The following is a 15,116-nucleotide window of genomic DNA, read 5'->3' on the forward strand; positions in this document are numbered from 1 at the left end:
TGCAGTCCCAGCTGAAATAAAAACTCCACAGAAAATAAGACAGAGAAGGAATTACACCAGGATAAATTCTCATCTATGAGAAGCATCTCAAAAGCAGGAAGAGTGAGGTTCCTTTTTCATTCAGATCTACAGGCCTCAAAAATCTCCTCTGAACTCTACCCTGTATGTGCCAGCACATGGCAAATCATCACATTTAGCAGTGAAAAACAATTTCCAAAATGGGAAACATTTTAATTCATCATTAGAAACTTTTTCATCAGCTTGCCCAGACCACTTCATAGAATTTATGAGCTTCATACCCATCAACACTCATTTCACTGCCAGCCTCTGACAGGCTTTTCATCTTCGGACCATTAGACCTCCGCAGTGAAGCACAAGCCTTATTTGACCCACAAACATTTTTTTTTCCACTCTCTTCCTCCAGCAGAGTTGAGAGAAAAGTGTTTGGGGCGCTTTTTTACAAGGGCTTCATCTTCAAAGAATCAAGGCCTGGCTGCACTGTCCGTATCTTCAGCCATCTGAAAGTTAGACATCTCATCCAGCACTGGCAGTGAGCCTAAGCTCCCTCTACATTTAAAAAAGAAAAAGAAGTGCATTGTATGGGTAATTCATCATCTTGTGAAGACTTCACTTCTTGTTGTTGCCTACTGAGGGAACCCAGAACCTAGTTTAGCTGAGGGGTCTTGTGCCTGGATGGTGGCTGGGAGGAGTGGAGTAAGCAGCCACTTATTTCTACCACGGCATGTGTACTGGTTTGCACACACACAGCTCCGCTCACTGTGCACAAATCAAGCTGTACATTCACTGAAGCCTGTATTCCCCCAAAATACAATCACATGAATGTACATGCATATTTCTGGAAATAATTATAACTTTCTTGACGATATGGTGCCTGACGCACAGTCTAAAAATGCTTTTGAAAATCAACCTCCCTCTGGCAAGAGTCAAAAGAGAGGATTACATGTGCTACCTGCTAGTCAAGGATCTAACTAGTCATTCGTGCTGGCAGTTGAATGGAATGAAATACATCAGCTTACATGTAATAATTGGGTAAATAATTCTGCACCTACAATCCCAAAAGAATATTTCAAAAAAGAGACCGAAGCAAGTGAAGACACACAGAGCACCCAGGAAATGTATGTGAAGCCCCTGAGGCTTTGGGTCTCATGAAGAGTTTTGGTGTTTATTTAAAAGATTGGATTTATTTATTTTTAAAATCAGCTGCCCACATCCACTTTTCTTAGTTTTAAAATGTAAATGTTTCTTGTAATCTAAAAGCGGGCAGCATCAATAAGTAGCATTACAGGAATAAAACAGTACATCCAGTTTGCTGTCAATATAATGAAGTTTACAAGTGACAGATATCTGAACCACCCTCCAGGTGAGATCACTCACTTGGTAGCCCAGATTCACGAACAGCATTTTTCACTTTAATAAGACGAAGAAGAACAAGCAACCACATATTTCAGAGTAGGAAGCTGGAATTGCAATTAGAAGATTTTTTAAAAGAGAGAGATTGCATGTTGAGTGCTGCTGAATGAGTCATATGTCAAGACTCCAATGTAGGGAGGATGTAGGAAGAAATTCAGCATGCTGATTTCAGCATCTCCAGAATTACAAACAATTTCTACAACTGACAGATATTCAAAGATTATCTATAAACCTAAAACACAAAGGATGATAATACATTTCTTATTAATTCAAAGTGATCTGTTTCAGAAACAGTTCAGTTCTCCTAGAACTATACCATTGCTTCTGCCCAATAGAATTGGATAAATCAGTATAGATTTGATGATGCTTTGTCTGTATAATCATATAGATCGTTAACTCCTGGGGCAGGGAGTGAATTCATTACAAATTTAAAAAGCTCAGCAAATAAAATATTAAATACTATGTTGATCACAGTCATTATCCAATAGCACTAGACCCATTACATGGTGTACCACAGGGCCAGTGGGCAGGATATTTCAAATTAGTCAATGCTATGGCTTTTTGTTACTATGATTAATGACATTTGCATGCTGCAGAAGGATCCAGTTCAGTTCCCACTGTGCCACATTCATTTCTCCAACAAAGATTACACATGCTGCCAAACCCTACCCTGTGGTCCTCTTAGTCTTTTCTTCAGGCAAAATCCCAGTAAATGCCACTGGAAGCTTTTCCTGACTAAGAACTTCATTATCTGACCTTTAATGTTATGCATGAGCATTTTGTGAGTAATGCAATTCACTAGTAACACTTTCCATCATACGATCCTACAAAAAATTCTTCTCCATCTCTTAGGATAAATTCAGCAACAAGCAATGTGAACTAGCATTGATGCCTAATGGGAAGCTCTGATCACTAACATTTGTCGTGCTGCCTCGTTCTTTGGCTTTTGGCCAGCCACTTGAGCAGTCTTTGCCTCAGTTTCTCTACCAGTGCCACATGACATTAAAGGCGGTGAAGGAATTAGCTTATCTGCAGAGCTGCTTAAAAAGCAAAAAATGAATAAAGGCCATAACCTAGTTAGGAATTAGCATTAAATATAGATTGAGAATTTCAGTTTCCTGGTTTGCTCTCATCCCCAGTACAGACTGGTGCAAGGCCAGTTACAGCTTGGGTCCAATGTATCAAGAACTGGGCCCTCAAGAAAACAGAGAAGCAGCTTCAGCCCACATGTCTGCAGCACAGGTTAAATTCACTGGAGTTGATTCTACCCAGCATTCAGGCACTGCACTTACTCAGATGTGATTTTTTTTTTTTTTTTATCCTGCTCACAGCAAAGACTGATCTCATGATATTTCGAGCTAGAGGTAAGAGAATCTTTACCTTGAGCTAACCAGTGCAGCTCTGGAAGCACCGCCATGGCTTACCTGTGTTCACCGGCTGAAGTTCAGCTGGGATGCACGCTGAAGAACAGGCTGGATGGACACAATTGCAAAAATTGGACAAGCACCATTAGAAGGGACTCCAAGCTCCTCTTTCAGATCATCAGGAAGTGGGAAAAAGTGCAAGAAGTAAAAGGATGCCTTTTAAGAGAAACAGTGAAGTATTCTTTGACTAGAATGAATGTATGAAAGGAAGGCAAGTTTCCAACACCATAAAACTCCAGCTTTTAGCTGCTTCACAAGTTCTCACAATGATGGCCCTTAAAAGCAAGTTTGGGGTTTCATCTTCAAATTGAATGAGGGAAGAAAAAACTATACCAATGATACAAAGAGACAGGGCTAATTAGAATTTCAATCTAAAGCCCAGGTATGTCCCAGATAAGAACAAAAAATGAAACAATAGCAGAAAGCAATCGTACAATAACAGCCACCTCACTTATATGCTAATAGGATCACCACAGCCTGCAGTAATACGTGGAGTAGGGCAGCATCTCATTTTGGATCATTTGCTTTTTCCAGACTCAGAGTTCACATAGTTCTTCTCAACTCATCCCTGCTGCTCTTCCTTGCTCACCTCCATACAACCATCCCCGAGATCAGGGAGGTTTTAGTGAGTGAGCTACTCAAAACACCACTTCAGACAACAGATTTTCCAAAGCCTAAGGTGAGAAAGAATTAACTTGTTTTATCTAAAGCACTAGGTGTCAGTGCTTTCTAGAGTACTCAGCTCTGATTACTGCAGCTGACTGACCCAACCGCATACAAATACACACTGGCGCGAGCTAAGGAGACGGAAGCCTTATTTTTTGGCAGAAAAGATCGCAGATCACGCAGGAGGATGAGAGAAGGTTAACACAGTAAAGCTGCCTCTGTTTCCCAACAGCCTCATGAATTCACAAGTAGTCAGCCACGAAAAAGGACAGCTAGAAATTCCTGAGTCTGAGTTCTACTCTAGCCCTCTAACTCGGAAGAAGAATCTATTAATTAAAATATAGCTACAAAAAGCCACAAGAAGCTGCCTTTTAGAGGCAGAGATGTTTAATTATGCTGTTGAGAATAGCAAGGCAGGCAGACCACATGAACAGAGGGGTTAAAGATACAGGCTGAGAAAAAAAGATTGCAGTGGTCCTTTGCCTGGCTGACTGAGTGACTTGGCTAAGTTGCTTCATCTCAGTAAAATGAGGCTTGCGTTGAGGAATACTGCCCGTACTTTCAAAGCACGTCACAGAAGGTAACATACAAGGAGCTCCACAGGAATAAAAGTAACAGTATTCAATTCTCTTTTGTTATTAATACTGTATTTCCTTTTCCTAACAAGCCAGTATGTGTGTATACAGATATATATTTATTTATTTATTCTGCACAGAAGTCCCAAATACCATAACACCAGAGAATCCTCAGAATAAAACACAGGCTTTAAAAATGATGGCCTGTTTAATCCCATCATTTAATCAATTTAGAAGAAGAAGGAAAGCAGGAAAAAATGGGAACAAGAGGCTGTGAAAGAATGAATACATGGGGGGGAGAGGGGGGGGGAAGTCTCACACCTTGATTATGGCTCTTATTTCTCAGTTTAGAAAGCAGCTGGCTTCCACGTGTCCTAATCCCTGGCCTTCTTAAAAGCAAATATCACCACTGCTGCTTGACTGCAGATGATGGCTGTGCTGCACGAAGAGGAGTGAATTCCAGCAGTACCTCATCAGTCATCCCTTCTAACTCAGCAGCAGGGACAGCCCAGAGCATCAATCCGGTGACATTTGGGCTCCAATTATATATCATCGCATTAAAAGCTCAAGAGCTGATCTCGCAGCATTGTTCTTTCACATGGCACCCATGGATGAGATTCCTAAATGGTTTTTAAAACAAAGATAAGAGGACAGCTATAACAATTACAAGAAACTAGCCACTTTGAAGGACAATTTGCTGCGGCATTTGGTAGGGCCTCGCACTTGTGTTTCTGGGCCTTTTGAAGCTTGTTGTTGAATAAGAATTGTAAATGCTACATAGCAGAGGTACAGCCCTCTCCAGCCTACATGAAAGCTGGCAATTACACAGCTGCAGGCAACATAAAAAGCCTTTAAAAAAAATAAAAAGAATGACACGTATAGTTTAATAACACCTCAGCCTCCTTGCTGCTCTGAAATGAGGTGCTGCTTCAGAGGCTCTGCTCCTGCCCGGCCACATCTCCAGATCTCGGTAGGGACGAGGGCCGCCGAAGGGAAGGCCCCAGGGCCTGGCTCCCCGCGGTGGCCACGCTCAGCATCCTGCAGCAAGGGACAAGGGATGGGCAGGCCAAGGCTGTGCCCTCCCCGCAGCCCCCTCTGCCTCCCCAAATTCCTCCTCTTCTCTAAGAAACCTAATTATCGAAAGAGAACTGCAGGGGCCTAGGAATCGCGTGTGTTCTTGCGGCGCTTAACTGCCGTGCCGCTCCTGTTAATTAATGCTCTTGATTTGCATTTGCATTGAGCCTAACTTGATTACACACTTTGTTCCATCACCAGGGGACCGTGTAATTCCCCTGTTCAATTGCAGAGATGGGGGTATTGCTTTTCATTGATCACGATGCTGTAATTCAGGTGCAGCACGGCCCTTCACGTCAGGCCAGTGACAGATTACTTTGGTTGCCCTGTGCCATGCCTCTTTCCAGCAGCACATTACACAGCTAAGATCTTAGGGTCTCTAAAAATAAAATTGTTTCTTTCTCCCTTATTCTCTCTTCCCCGCATTTCCCCTCAAAACACACGTTCCCTCTTCCTTCCAAGAGTGCTTACAGCAAAATAGTATACACAAAATAGGAATAAAAAACACTGAATGCTAGTGAAGAGTCTTTCTCTTAACAGGCTTTCAAGACTTCTGTGCATAAACCCACCAAGATAATGAACTTTTCCATAAGCTTTCTTGCAGCTCTAGCCCAAAGAGTTAATGGTGACAGAAGCATCCACACGCCCGTTTTGCAGCTTAAGGAACAAAGCCAGAAAGCCAAGGAGACTGGACCGGCACGCACCGACATCGTTACCTTTTGTCCATACCAGCTGTGAGTGCACGTACGGACATTCGCAGAGTCTCTGGCAGGTTTAGTAGGATATCTGATTCTTCCCTCTCCCTGCACCCTGCAATCCGTTGGGACTGAGTAGCCCGTACGGACAAATTGCTGCCTCGAGCACTTCTCCAGCTTTGCGCTCAGCAGGAGTCAGAATATTTTCCTCGGCCAAGCCTAACTTAACCTCCACTTTCTCCCGTATGTCATCACTCGATCAGCATGACACTACCACTCATGCTTCAGGCAATGAAGCTGCTCTCAAAAGCTGCCTTTCCCCCCAAAATGCAAAAGATGAGATTGTATTAGTTTGGGTTTCACAGTATTTTCACAGAAACCGTCAGCTTGCCAAGCCCTAGAAAGCCTGCAGTGCACCTCCAGCTCCCATTCACATCCATCGCTGAACCAGGCTCCCTGGCTGGATGGCATCTCCTGGGGTTTGCTGCAGCAGTTCAACAAGAGAGGGGAAAGTTCTTAACCACAGAAACGTAATACAAGAACATAATAAACCCAGTCCAAAGAGGGGCATTTAACTGATTTAATTTTTTTTTTTGAACATATGCATATAAATACAGGGACCCTCAAAGATATGACCATGCGATTGAATGCCTTCATTTATTTTTTTGGTTGAAAGAAAATAATTGATACTTTGTGGTTTGCTTTCAAAATTCAGATTCTTAGTGGAGTGCTGTTCTGCGAGTTATGCAGTTGCTATACTGAAAGTCTTTCACTGAATAGAAAGAAGCTCAGGTTCTGGCTGGTGCAGACAAATATCCGCCTGCTCTCAGGCAGGTACAGGAGGCAGGTGAGCCACCTCAGCACTGAGCTCTATAGGGAAAGATGCCTTCTCCTTCCCAAGGTAAGTTAACTTTATGCCACTGCCTTTACACAAATTCTGGTATGTGCTAGATTACTTACAACTTTACAGCTTAGTTGTCTCTGCACTGAGTCACACCGTGGTGCAGATTTACCTTTAGCGAACCAGACCTCCACGGATTGTCAAATAGGGGTACCAAGCAGCCATGATCCTTGGGGCCCTTTGACATTCCCAGCCGTATATCTACAAGCTGGCCTTGCCCATAAAGTATGTAAGCACATCTCTGAATATTTTTTTCTGCTTACTTGTCAGACTCCGCAGCCAGGCATCTGGATATCAGACACTGAATTTTTTTCTGTATTTCGCACAGACTTCATTAAAAAATAACAAATACCCACTAAATACACAAGCTATTTCCCATAGCTAAGATCTGCTTTAGACTAATTTCCGTGATGTCTTCCATAACCCCAGTTGCCATTCACAGCATCATCTGGCAGAAACAGTCATGCCTATGACTGTTCAGTTTGAAGGCAACGCACAGTAAAACAAATCAATTTTATAAAAATTAATTTAAAAAAAATAAAAAATAACGTTCCATACAGCTAACCACCATTAGACAGTCACTATTTTTGAGGTCATATAGCTTCTCTTCGTTTTTCCTGCCACTCAGCTGAGAATCTTTAAGTTACTTAAGTCTTCAGTGCTGGACCTTGCTTTACCCTTTGACAGCAGTGTATTTTCTTCTGCTCAGCTCAAAGGGGGTAGTTTTAATTGATTAACTCAGACATGCTCCAGAAAGACTTTCCTCTAATTTAATTTTTAAATTAAGAACACCGTGTTCACATTAGGAGCAGCAATAGGGAAAGAAAGAATAATTTCTCAATAATTATTAAAAAGACCAGAATTTCAATTAAATTCATGACCAGTAACAGGAAGGGTAAGAGGATCCAATTACAGCAGCTCTTACTTCCATCACATGCTCCATGGGAATAAAGATGATCACGTGTGTGAGTAAAAACTGCAATATGAGATCCTATTTAAGATGTATGCTCTGAACTTCTGCAGCAAGCAGCTTTGATTTTCTGCCACTTCCACTGACAAGCAACGCGCTTCTCTCCTCTAACTTACACGAAGTCAGTATTTACCACCGAGGTATCCTTTGGGTTAATAGATATAAAGAACCCATTACATGTATCTTATTCTATATCCTCCCAGTGTGCATTAAGGATCTGTGCATTTGCTACCAGCTCAGCTAGACAGTTATAAGTGGAAGCAGAATTGTGCTGGCTGCTCTTAAATGGAACTTTCAAGACGGTAAATATATATATATCTTGTTCGATTGGATGAGATGGAGAAATTTCTTGGCTGTTAGAACAGCTGTTTCTGTAAGAAGAAAAAGGATGTGTGCATCCTGTGTCCCTTGCTTCCAAACGAAGAACAAAATAAATCTTTCCCTTTCATCTTTTTCTCACTGCAGGGATATCATCTCACTGCCATTGAATTGCTGCCACAAGTTGTGAATGACATCTGAATTGAAAGCCTCTGCCCGTTGCACAAGGGGAATGCACGTAACACTGTGTAATCACGGCTGTGCAGTGATATTTACTTTAATACTGTACCCAGACAAGCAGAAAAGGCCAAATCAAAATGGCTCCTGCTAACTGAAAGGGGTGAAGTTTAAGGGGTTACAGTTACAGCCACCTGCAGCATAAAATTCTAAGGGCAATTCTCCAAAACATGGACCTTCATACACTCCTATGAATCAGTGAAGTTATACTCCACATTTGCAAATCAGCACCTCACCTTGAAAACATGGAAAATCCTTTCTAGAGCTCAAATATACCATTCCAAGAAATGGGGAAATGGTACGTTTTAGGCTACCTTTGCAAAATTTCACTTTTGCAGGCACTTCTGGGCACATCCTTAGTGTATGTTGCCATTTATGTAGCCTGCATATCAAAAACGAGCTAGGAAATAACCTAGGAGGAAATGGGATCAATTTCCAACTCTGTTTCCTCCCCAGTTAATGCACTTCATCCTGCGCTGCCAATTTTCTAACAGAAATATCAAATCCACAGAAAATGCCAAATGTAATTGTAAAAATGACACCTGGGTAACGTGAGCCCAGGTTTGGTGTCTTTGCCCCAAGAAGGGAGAAGCTGGGAAAGTTTTATCACCCAGCTGGTCTAGTCTATGGTCTTTGCTGGCATTCTCCCCACCACCACGAGACCCTGGAGGGAAGGATGTCGTCCTCATAAACGTGTCTGAGAGCACAGTTTGTAACTGCAGCCCACAGCGCTCCCACACAGGCTGCCTATTTGTTCATGGAGTTTAATTGATAAGCAAATGTCAGGTTTGTTTGTTTTTTAATTATTTCTCAGCTCAAGCCATCAAAAAGTTCTGGAACAGAGAGACAGCAGCTATTTGGAAAGAAAAAGGGCAGCTTCATATCTGTGAAATAAATTTACTGCAAATAATGCTTGTTTGAAATAATTGCTCTCTCCAGAGTGCCTAAGAGTGTCTTTCCTAAAAACAAGTTGGAAAACACAATTTGCGTTAAGTTCCTTTCAGTTCAGAGCAATGGAAGAGTTGAGAACATCAGTGCAAATATTTCTGCTATGTCCATGTCTGAATCCAAGCATGATCTGAGTGATGAATCACTTCAGTCAAGGGGAAAAGTAATATGCTTCGTACCTTAAAGAATTGAACGTGTTTAAATTCATGCTGCACAGCAAAACAAATTATTAAAAAAAAGCCCACTTGCTGGAAACTGCATCCAAGGACCTGCTAGGAGACAGGCAGCAGTGTTGGGTGCTGTCCTCTGTTCTGCGATTATGGGTTGCTAATCTTGAATCCTAGCATGGTGCTTGTTTTTATGAATTGCTTTCCAGCCAGAAGATCTCAGAGTATTTGGGAAACTTCTCTGAGCTAGGGCAAGTTTATCTGTAACTGAGCGGTCATGCCTGCTGGGACACGCTCACAGGTGTTGTGTTTGCTCCAGGTAAAACACATTTTAAAAAAAAGGAGGAAGCACCATGAACCATGAACATACCATGGTTCCTGACAACCAGGCTTTCTGTTCCAGCATTCACTGGTGCTGGCAAAGTAAAATACCTGTGCATCTCAACTGGAAGAGAGCTATTAAGACAATTTTCTCCCCTCAATATCGCCAGCAGATATGAGGCTTTCCTGAGCTTCAAGCAATCTATGTTGGGGAGCGTTATGGACCATTATTCTGGGATGGAGAAATACAAGAAAGCTCGGGTAAAAATGCAAAAAAAAAAAAGACAAGAAAGCAGCAATGCTGCCTAGGCAGAATTACTGGGCCCAGTCTGAGCCTGGGACTTTTTGTTACGAGGAAGCCAGATACAGGCTAGGTACTGACCAAAGGGATGGTCCATCCCCTCTTCATTTCTTGTAGAACACCTGTTCCTTCAGGGGGACAAACTAGCAAAAATCTCTAAGCCAAAATGATAGGTATTATAGTTTTAATTTTGTACAACTAGTCCTGCCTAAGCTTTTTTCTTTCAAATAAAGGGATCCTCTCTAAACGCTTACAAATGCTTCTGCTCTCCTGGATCTGGTAGTTTCTACACTTAGAAGACAGGCAAGCGTGGCAAATTTTTTATGAAGTATTGAAAAGAATACTACTCAAATCCCCTACTCAAATCCCAGGTGCTAAAATAGCATTGCTGTTAGAACTGAAATGCTAGAACAGCGAGAATAACATTTTTTTTCTGCAAGAAAACAAAGAATATTAATCAGACAGAATTGGTTCACACTGGAATTTTACCACGTTAAGACTCTAAGACTGATGCCCTGCACAAAAGCAACAAACCAACCGTCCCCACGCAGATATTTCATGTGGAAGGGCCACACTGGATTTCCTACACGGAGATAATGGATGTATTTATTTTTGAAATGGCACATTTTGAATGTTACGTTTTCAATATGATGGGAACTTTTATTCAACCTTTATTCATAAACGAGCCCAGCAGCTTTTTGAGAATCTGGCTACACTGAAATAATTGTACAAGTATGCTCACATTAAATTTATAATGAAAGACCAAAACAAACAAAATAAAACCCTTTCACACATTGAATTTCCAGTAGTTTTGTCACTTGCTGTAAACCCGTCCACAGAGTGACAGGACTCATTTTCTCTTTGCTTGTTTTCAGAAAACAACATAACTAAACTGAACCTTAGTATTAAATCTCACCCAGTCCCTGACAGCAGTGACACGTCAGCATTGACTGAAAGAGAAAAGTCACTGACCACCAAAACAAGAGTTGTTTTTTTTCTTTTTTTTCCAAAAGGAAATATTTTTTCTTCATAAGGGCAAGCTGATTACATAAATAGAAGAAAATTATTAATGTCATTTGACTGAAAATGAACGCACGCAGCTGCAGCAAGAGTTCAGCAAAATTTTAAGCAGAGCCTTTAACTCCAACTTGCTGGTAGCTGAGCACAAGTAACATGAGTAACAGCGCTCAGCACTGCTCCTCCTCACTGACTCAGGCACGGACTGCCAGGGAGTACTCATGCCTTCAGAAATGTTCTTTTCAATGTACAAACATACTTCACAGTAAAATATCTAGTTTTTTTTTTTTTTTTTACTGTTTTAAAATGGATTTTAGATGAGTAATGGCAATGCACTTATTGTCCTGATTTTGTCCCCGAGGTTCTCCTACTGATGCTAGGACGCAACGTAAATAGCTGAACAAACAAGAGACAGAAATGAACAGTGGAAAGGGAGATAGTGAAAAGCCATTACCTGATGGAAGACAGCTCAGCATTTTTATCAGCGTTTAACTAATGGAACTTCAAAATTGGGCAAAACAGGAAGGGAAACAGGTCAAGGCCAAACACCAACAGTGAAGAGCATGCCCATGAAAACCACTGAGCTGCCAGGGAGCAGGCACAGCTCTGGGCACACAGCCACAGAGAAATGACTGAACCGATACACACTGCGTCTGGGAGTCACCCTCCACCCAGTTCACATTCAAAATTCTTATAAACCCTTGTGTTGTGCTTCAAGATACAAAAAGTACATTCACATTTTAGTCTTATCTCCAGGAGCAGACAGTGCTTATGGTTATTAAGTGACTGCTCCTTTTCTATGTAGCGTAACAACACAAAGGGGACAATCTCAGGGGACAATCCCAGTGGGGCTGTGCCTGCCTGAGATCCCCTCCTTGTCCAGAAGGCCCAGAGATGTCTTCAGGGCTAAGTGAAAGCACAGCAGCAGACGTGGCTGCTTTTATCTGGTCTTAAACCAGACAAATTCATGTGCTGTGATAACATTGCTAAATCACCTCTTAAGCATTCTCTTCCTCTTTCAGGCTCTCCATCCCTAAATTGGTTTGACTGTGGAGCCTATGATGCTTCCAAAATGGTTTGATTGTCTTTAGTTTTCCCTTTTCTTCCTTCTTACTGAGTCAACAGAATAATGAGGAGACTGTTCTTTGGTTTTGAAGCTGAATGAATAAATGACATTCCTATTCATTATTTATCTGCATTGAAATTCTCATGAATATCACACCAGTGGTAATTACCTAATTTCTATCAATTTATTTCTAGATTACCATAACATACAAAGTGTACTGAAGGTTGCAGCTCAATCCACTATTGATGAAGTGATATATATATGTTTTTAATGAATATCTGGAGGCTCAGTAGTTATAAGTAGAGCCGTTCTTTGAAATTCCATACTGGGGATACAATGAATAGAAATACATCTCAGTTTGTTGGAGTTTATGCTATTACTTGAAAATGTCATAATCTTTCAAGAAAAAGGATACAGTAGCTATAGAATTTAGTAGACATAGAATTAGATCTACAAAAAAGGTGTCTCTCTCTAGTAAAGGCTGCCATTTCTGCTCAGCAGGGTACTAGCACACCAACCAGTACTGGCAGCGTCCACCTGGGCTGAGATAAAGGCCACTTCTCCAACGGCTGAGCACTAGGGTAGGCAGAGAGCTTGCAGGTAACTGCAAGGAGCTTACGTCCATGAACAACCGAGCAGTTAGGGAGGCTCACATCAACTTAGCACAGCAGAAAGTTGGGCAACTGTCACCTCAATGACCAAGAGACCCCCAAGGCAAGCCCGAGGCAGATCTCCGTGCAGCAGCCCGTGCTTGTGGTGCCAAATGTAGGCATAGTGTCAGACCTCTAATTGCATGAAGATTTGCTAGAAGGTTTTTCCTGTGTTTCACCGGCTGCTTTCAAAACACTGTAATGAGAGGGTGTCCACTCACAGCAGTGACAGAAACAGCCTGGGGAATTCAAGCATTTCAGGACTTTTAAAGCTTCCTGCAGGACATAAGGAAGGCAGTGTCTTTCATGCTGGATTTATCAGACATCCTGGGTAACGTCATCACATTCAGTGAGTTTTAGACTATAGATCTTCATTGCTTTCATGTCACTGCTTGTTTTACAGGACTTTGTTATAGGTCTTTGAACAAATACGTACAACTTGGGAGGCCTTGGTAAATAAAGGGCTGTAACGAACTGACATTTTGGATCACAGTTACTGATAAAGAATGATAACGAACTCTCTTGTACAGTTAGCATGCACAAAAATGAAAACCAGCGCAAAGCCGACGGAATAGCAGCATTTAATGATTGTCATGACAACAAGCTATATGTTTGGCTCAAATGAAAAACCAGAAACTCTATATGGCTGTAGATTAAAAATCAAATTATATTTCTTGCAGCTACCTCTGCCAATGCCATTGGTCTATATAATACAGAATTTTTTGGACTAAGAATTGTTACAGATCCTCAGGTCATCTGCAGAAAGTTGAAGGTCACAGTGCACTTCAACTGAAGTGTTGAACGAAAGAGGCTCAACTGCTTCTCCAGAGGACAGATAAGAAGAATTGTCTGTTAGCATTGAATGAATTTTTGCTGACTCCATGCAGAATACTTGCAGTTCTGTTCCAGCCATGCCTATTTGCCAGGTGCAGGGTTAGTCCAGAACAGCATCTAGATCTCCTCTGGCAGCCAAGGGCACTCTCATGCTGGACAGAAACCCAAAAGTCTGTTTTCAGATCTGGGTAAGGACCAAGGCTGGAACCTTCAAAACCTGTTGAATATCTCAGGAAATTTCTACTTGCAACCTTGGATACAAACAAGCACGCTGTGATCTAATCCCACCTTCAATCCAAAACACGGATGGGATTTATCTTCAGAATCTGTATAGCCAAAGGAATCTTGTTAAGACAGGTGGCACTAAAAGATTTCAGGCCAGCTTATACTGAAATTGTGTAAGATGATTTATGAGATTTTAATGCTATTGAATTTGAACTCTGATTCAACCTTGGACGTGAAGCAAAAGCTGATGTATATCTGAATGCTGACAGCTCTTCTACAATCTATCTACTCCCTGCACTGTCCCAGCTATTCCCTAACCCAATTTAGCCAGCAGTGATCAACAGCAGACCCAGGCAATTGAGTTGTTTTCCTCCAAATCTGACAAACTTTACTCTGACTCAAGCTGATCGTCGTTCCAAAATAGGGAAAGGGAAAGCAGCCAAGTCAAGGAAAGGAGGAGGAGGAGGAAAGGGAGGAGCTGGCAGTTTCTTTGCTTTTGGAAATAATAGCAAAAGGAAGCTCGGATGTCAGCAAATCCAAACAGAACGAGTATCCCATTTTTAATCTTCCCCATGAAATTCAACTGTTGCACAAGTCTTGGGATAACAGTGAAGCAGAAAGAATGGGCACGGCATTAATTTGGCATGCATATGTAAACATTGAATAACTACATTTTATATATATGTAGCATGCACAGCCACCACCCATGAAGAGGATGATCAGAAATCCTTGTGGTGGGCATAGCGAAAGATCTAAAGGCGAAAATTTGACCATAAAAACACCCCAGTCCATGTTTGTTTAATAGGGGAGGGACATTGCAGTGCTTATGTGATGATTTGCTTTTTCCTCACTCCCTCTGAGCACATTACAAGAGTAAATCCTCCCGCCCTCAGAGGCATTTGTATAAGAAAATGGCAGTGCCCAGCTTTGCAGTCAGTCAGCATTAAAAGCTGGGACTGCTGTGAGCTGGCTGGCTGACTGGGTGTAATCTGGTAGCTATTAGCAAGAGAAATGAACCAGAAAATATCCATAATAAGCACATGATCAAAAATGAAGTATTGAAAGGAGAATCCATCCCAAAGGGAAGGCAGCCACGAAACTGTCTGCTCCTCAAAATCCCTGCAGGAGGCACAGTGATTTCCTTCTGGAGTTTTATTTCCTTCTGGAGTTTTCTAGCATTAAGGACGGTGGTAGGAACACAGCACAAAGGTTTGTAGTTTGGCTCTTTTCTTTCACACCTGCCACTCAGTCCCCTCCTTGTGCCTATGTGGAAGCCAGCAAGTCCCCTTCCACAAC

This window comes from Anser brachyrhynchus (genome assembly GCF_964034855.1).
Source record: "Anser brachyrhynchus genome assembly, chromosome: 16".
In the NCBI taxonomy this organism is placed as follows: domain Eukaryota; kingdom Metazoa; phylum Chordata; class Aves; order Anseriformes; family Anatidae; genus Anser; species Anser brachyrhynchus.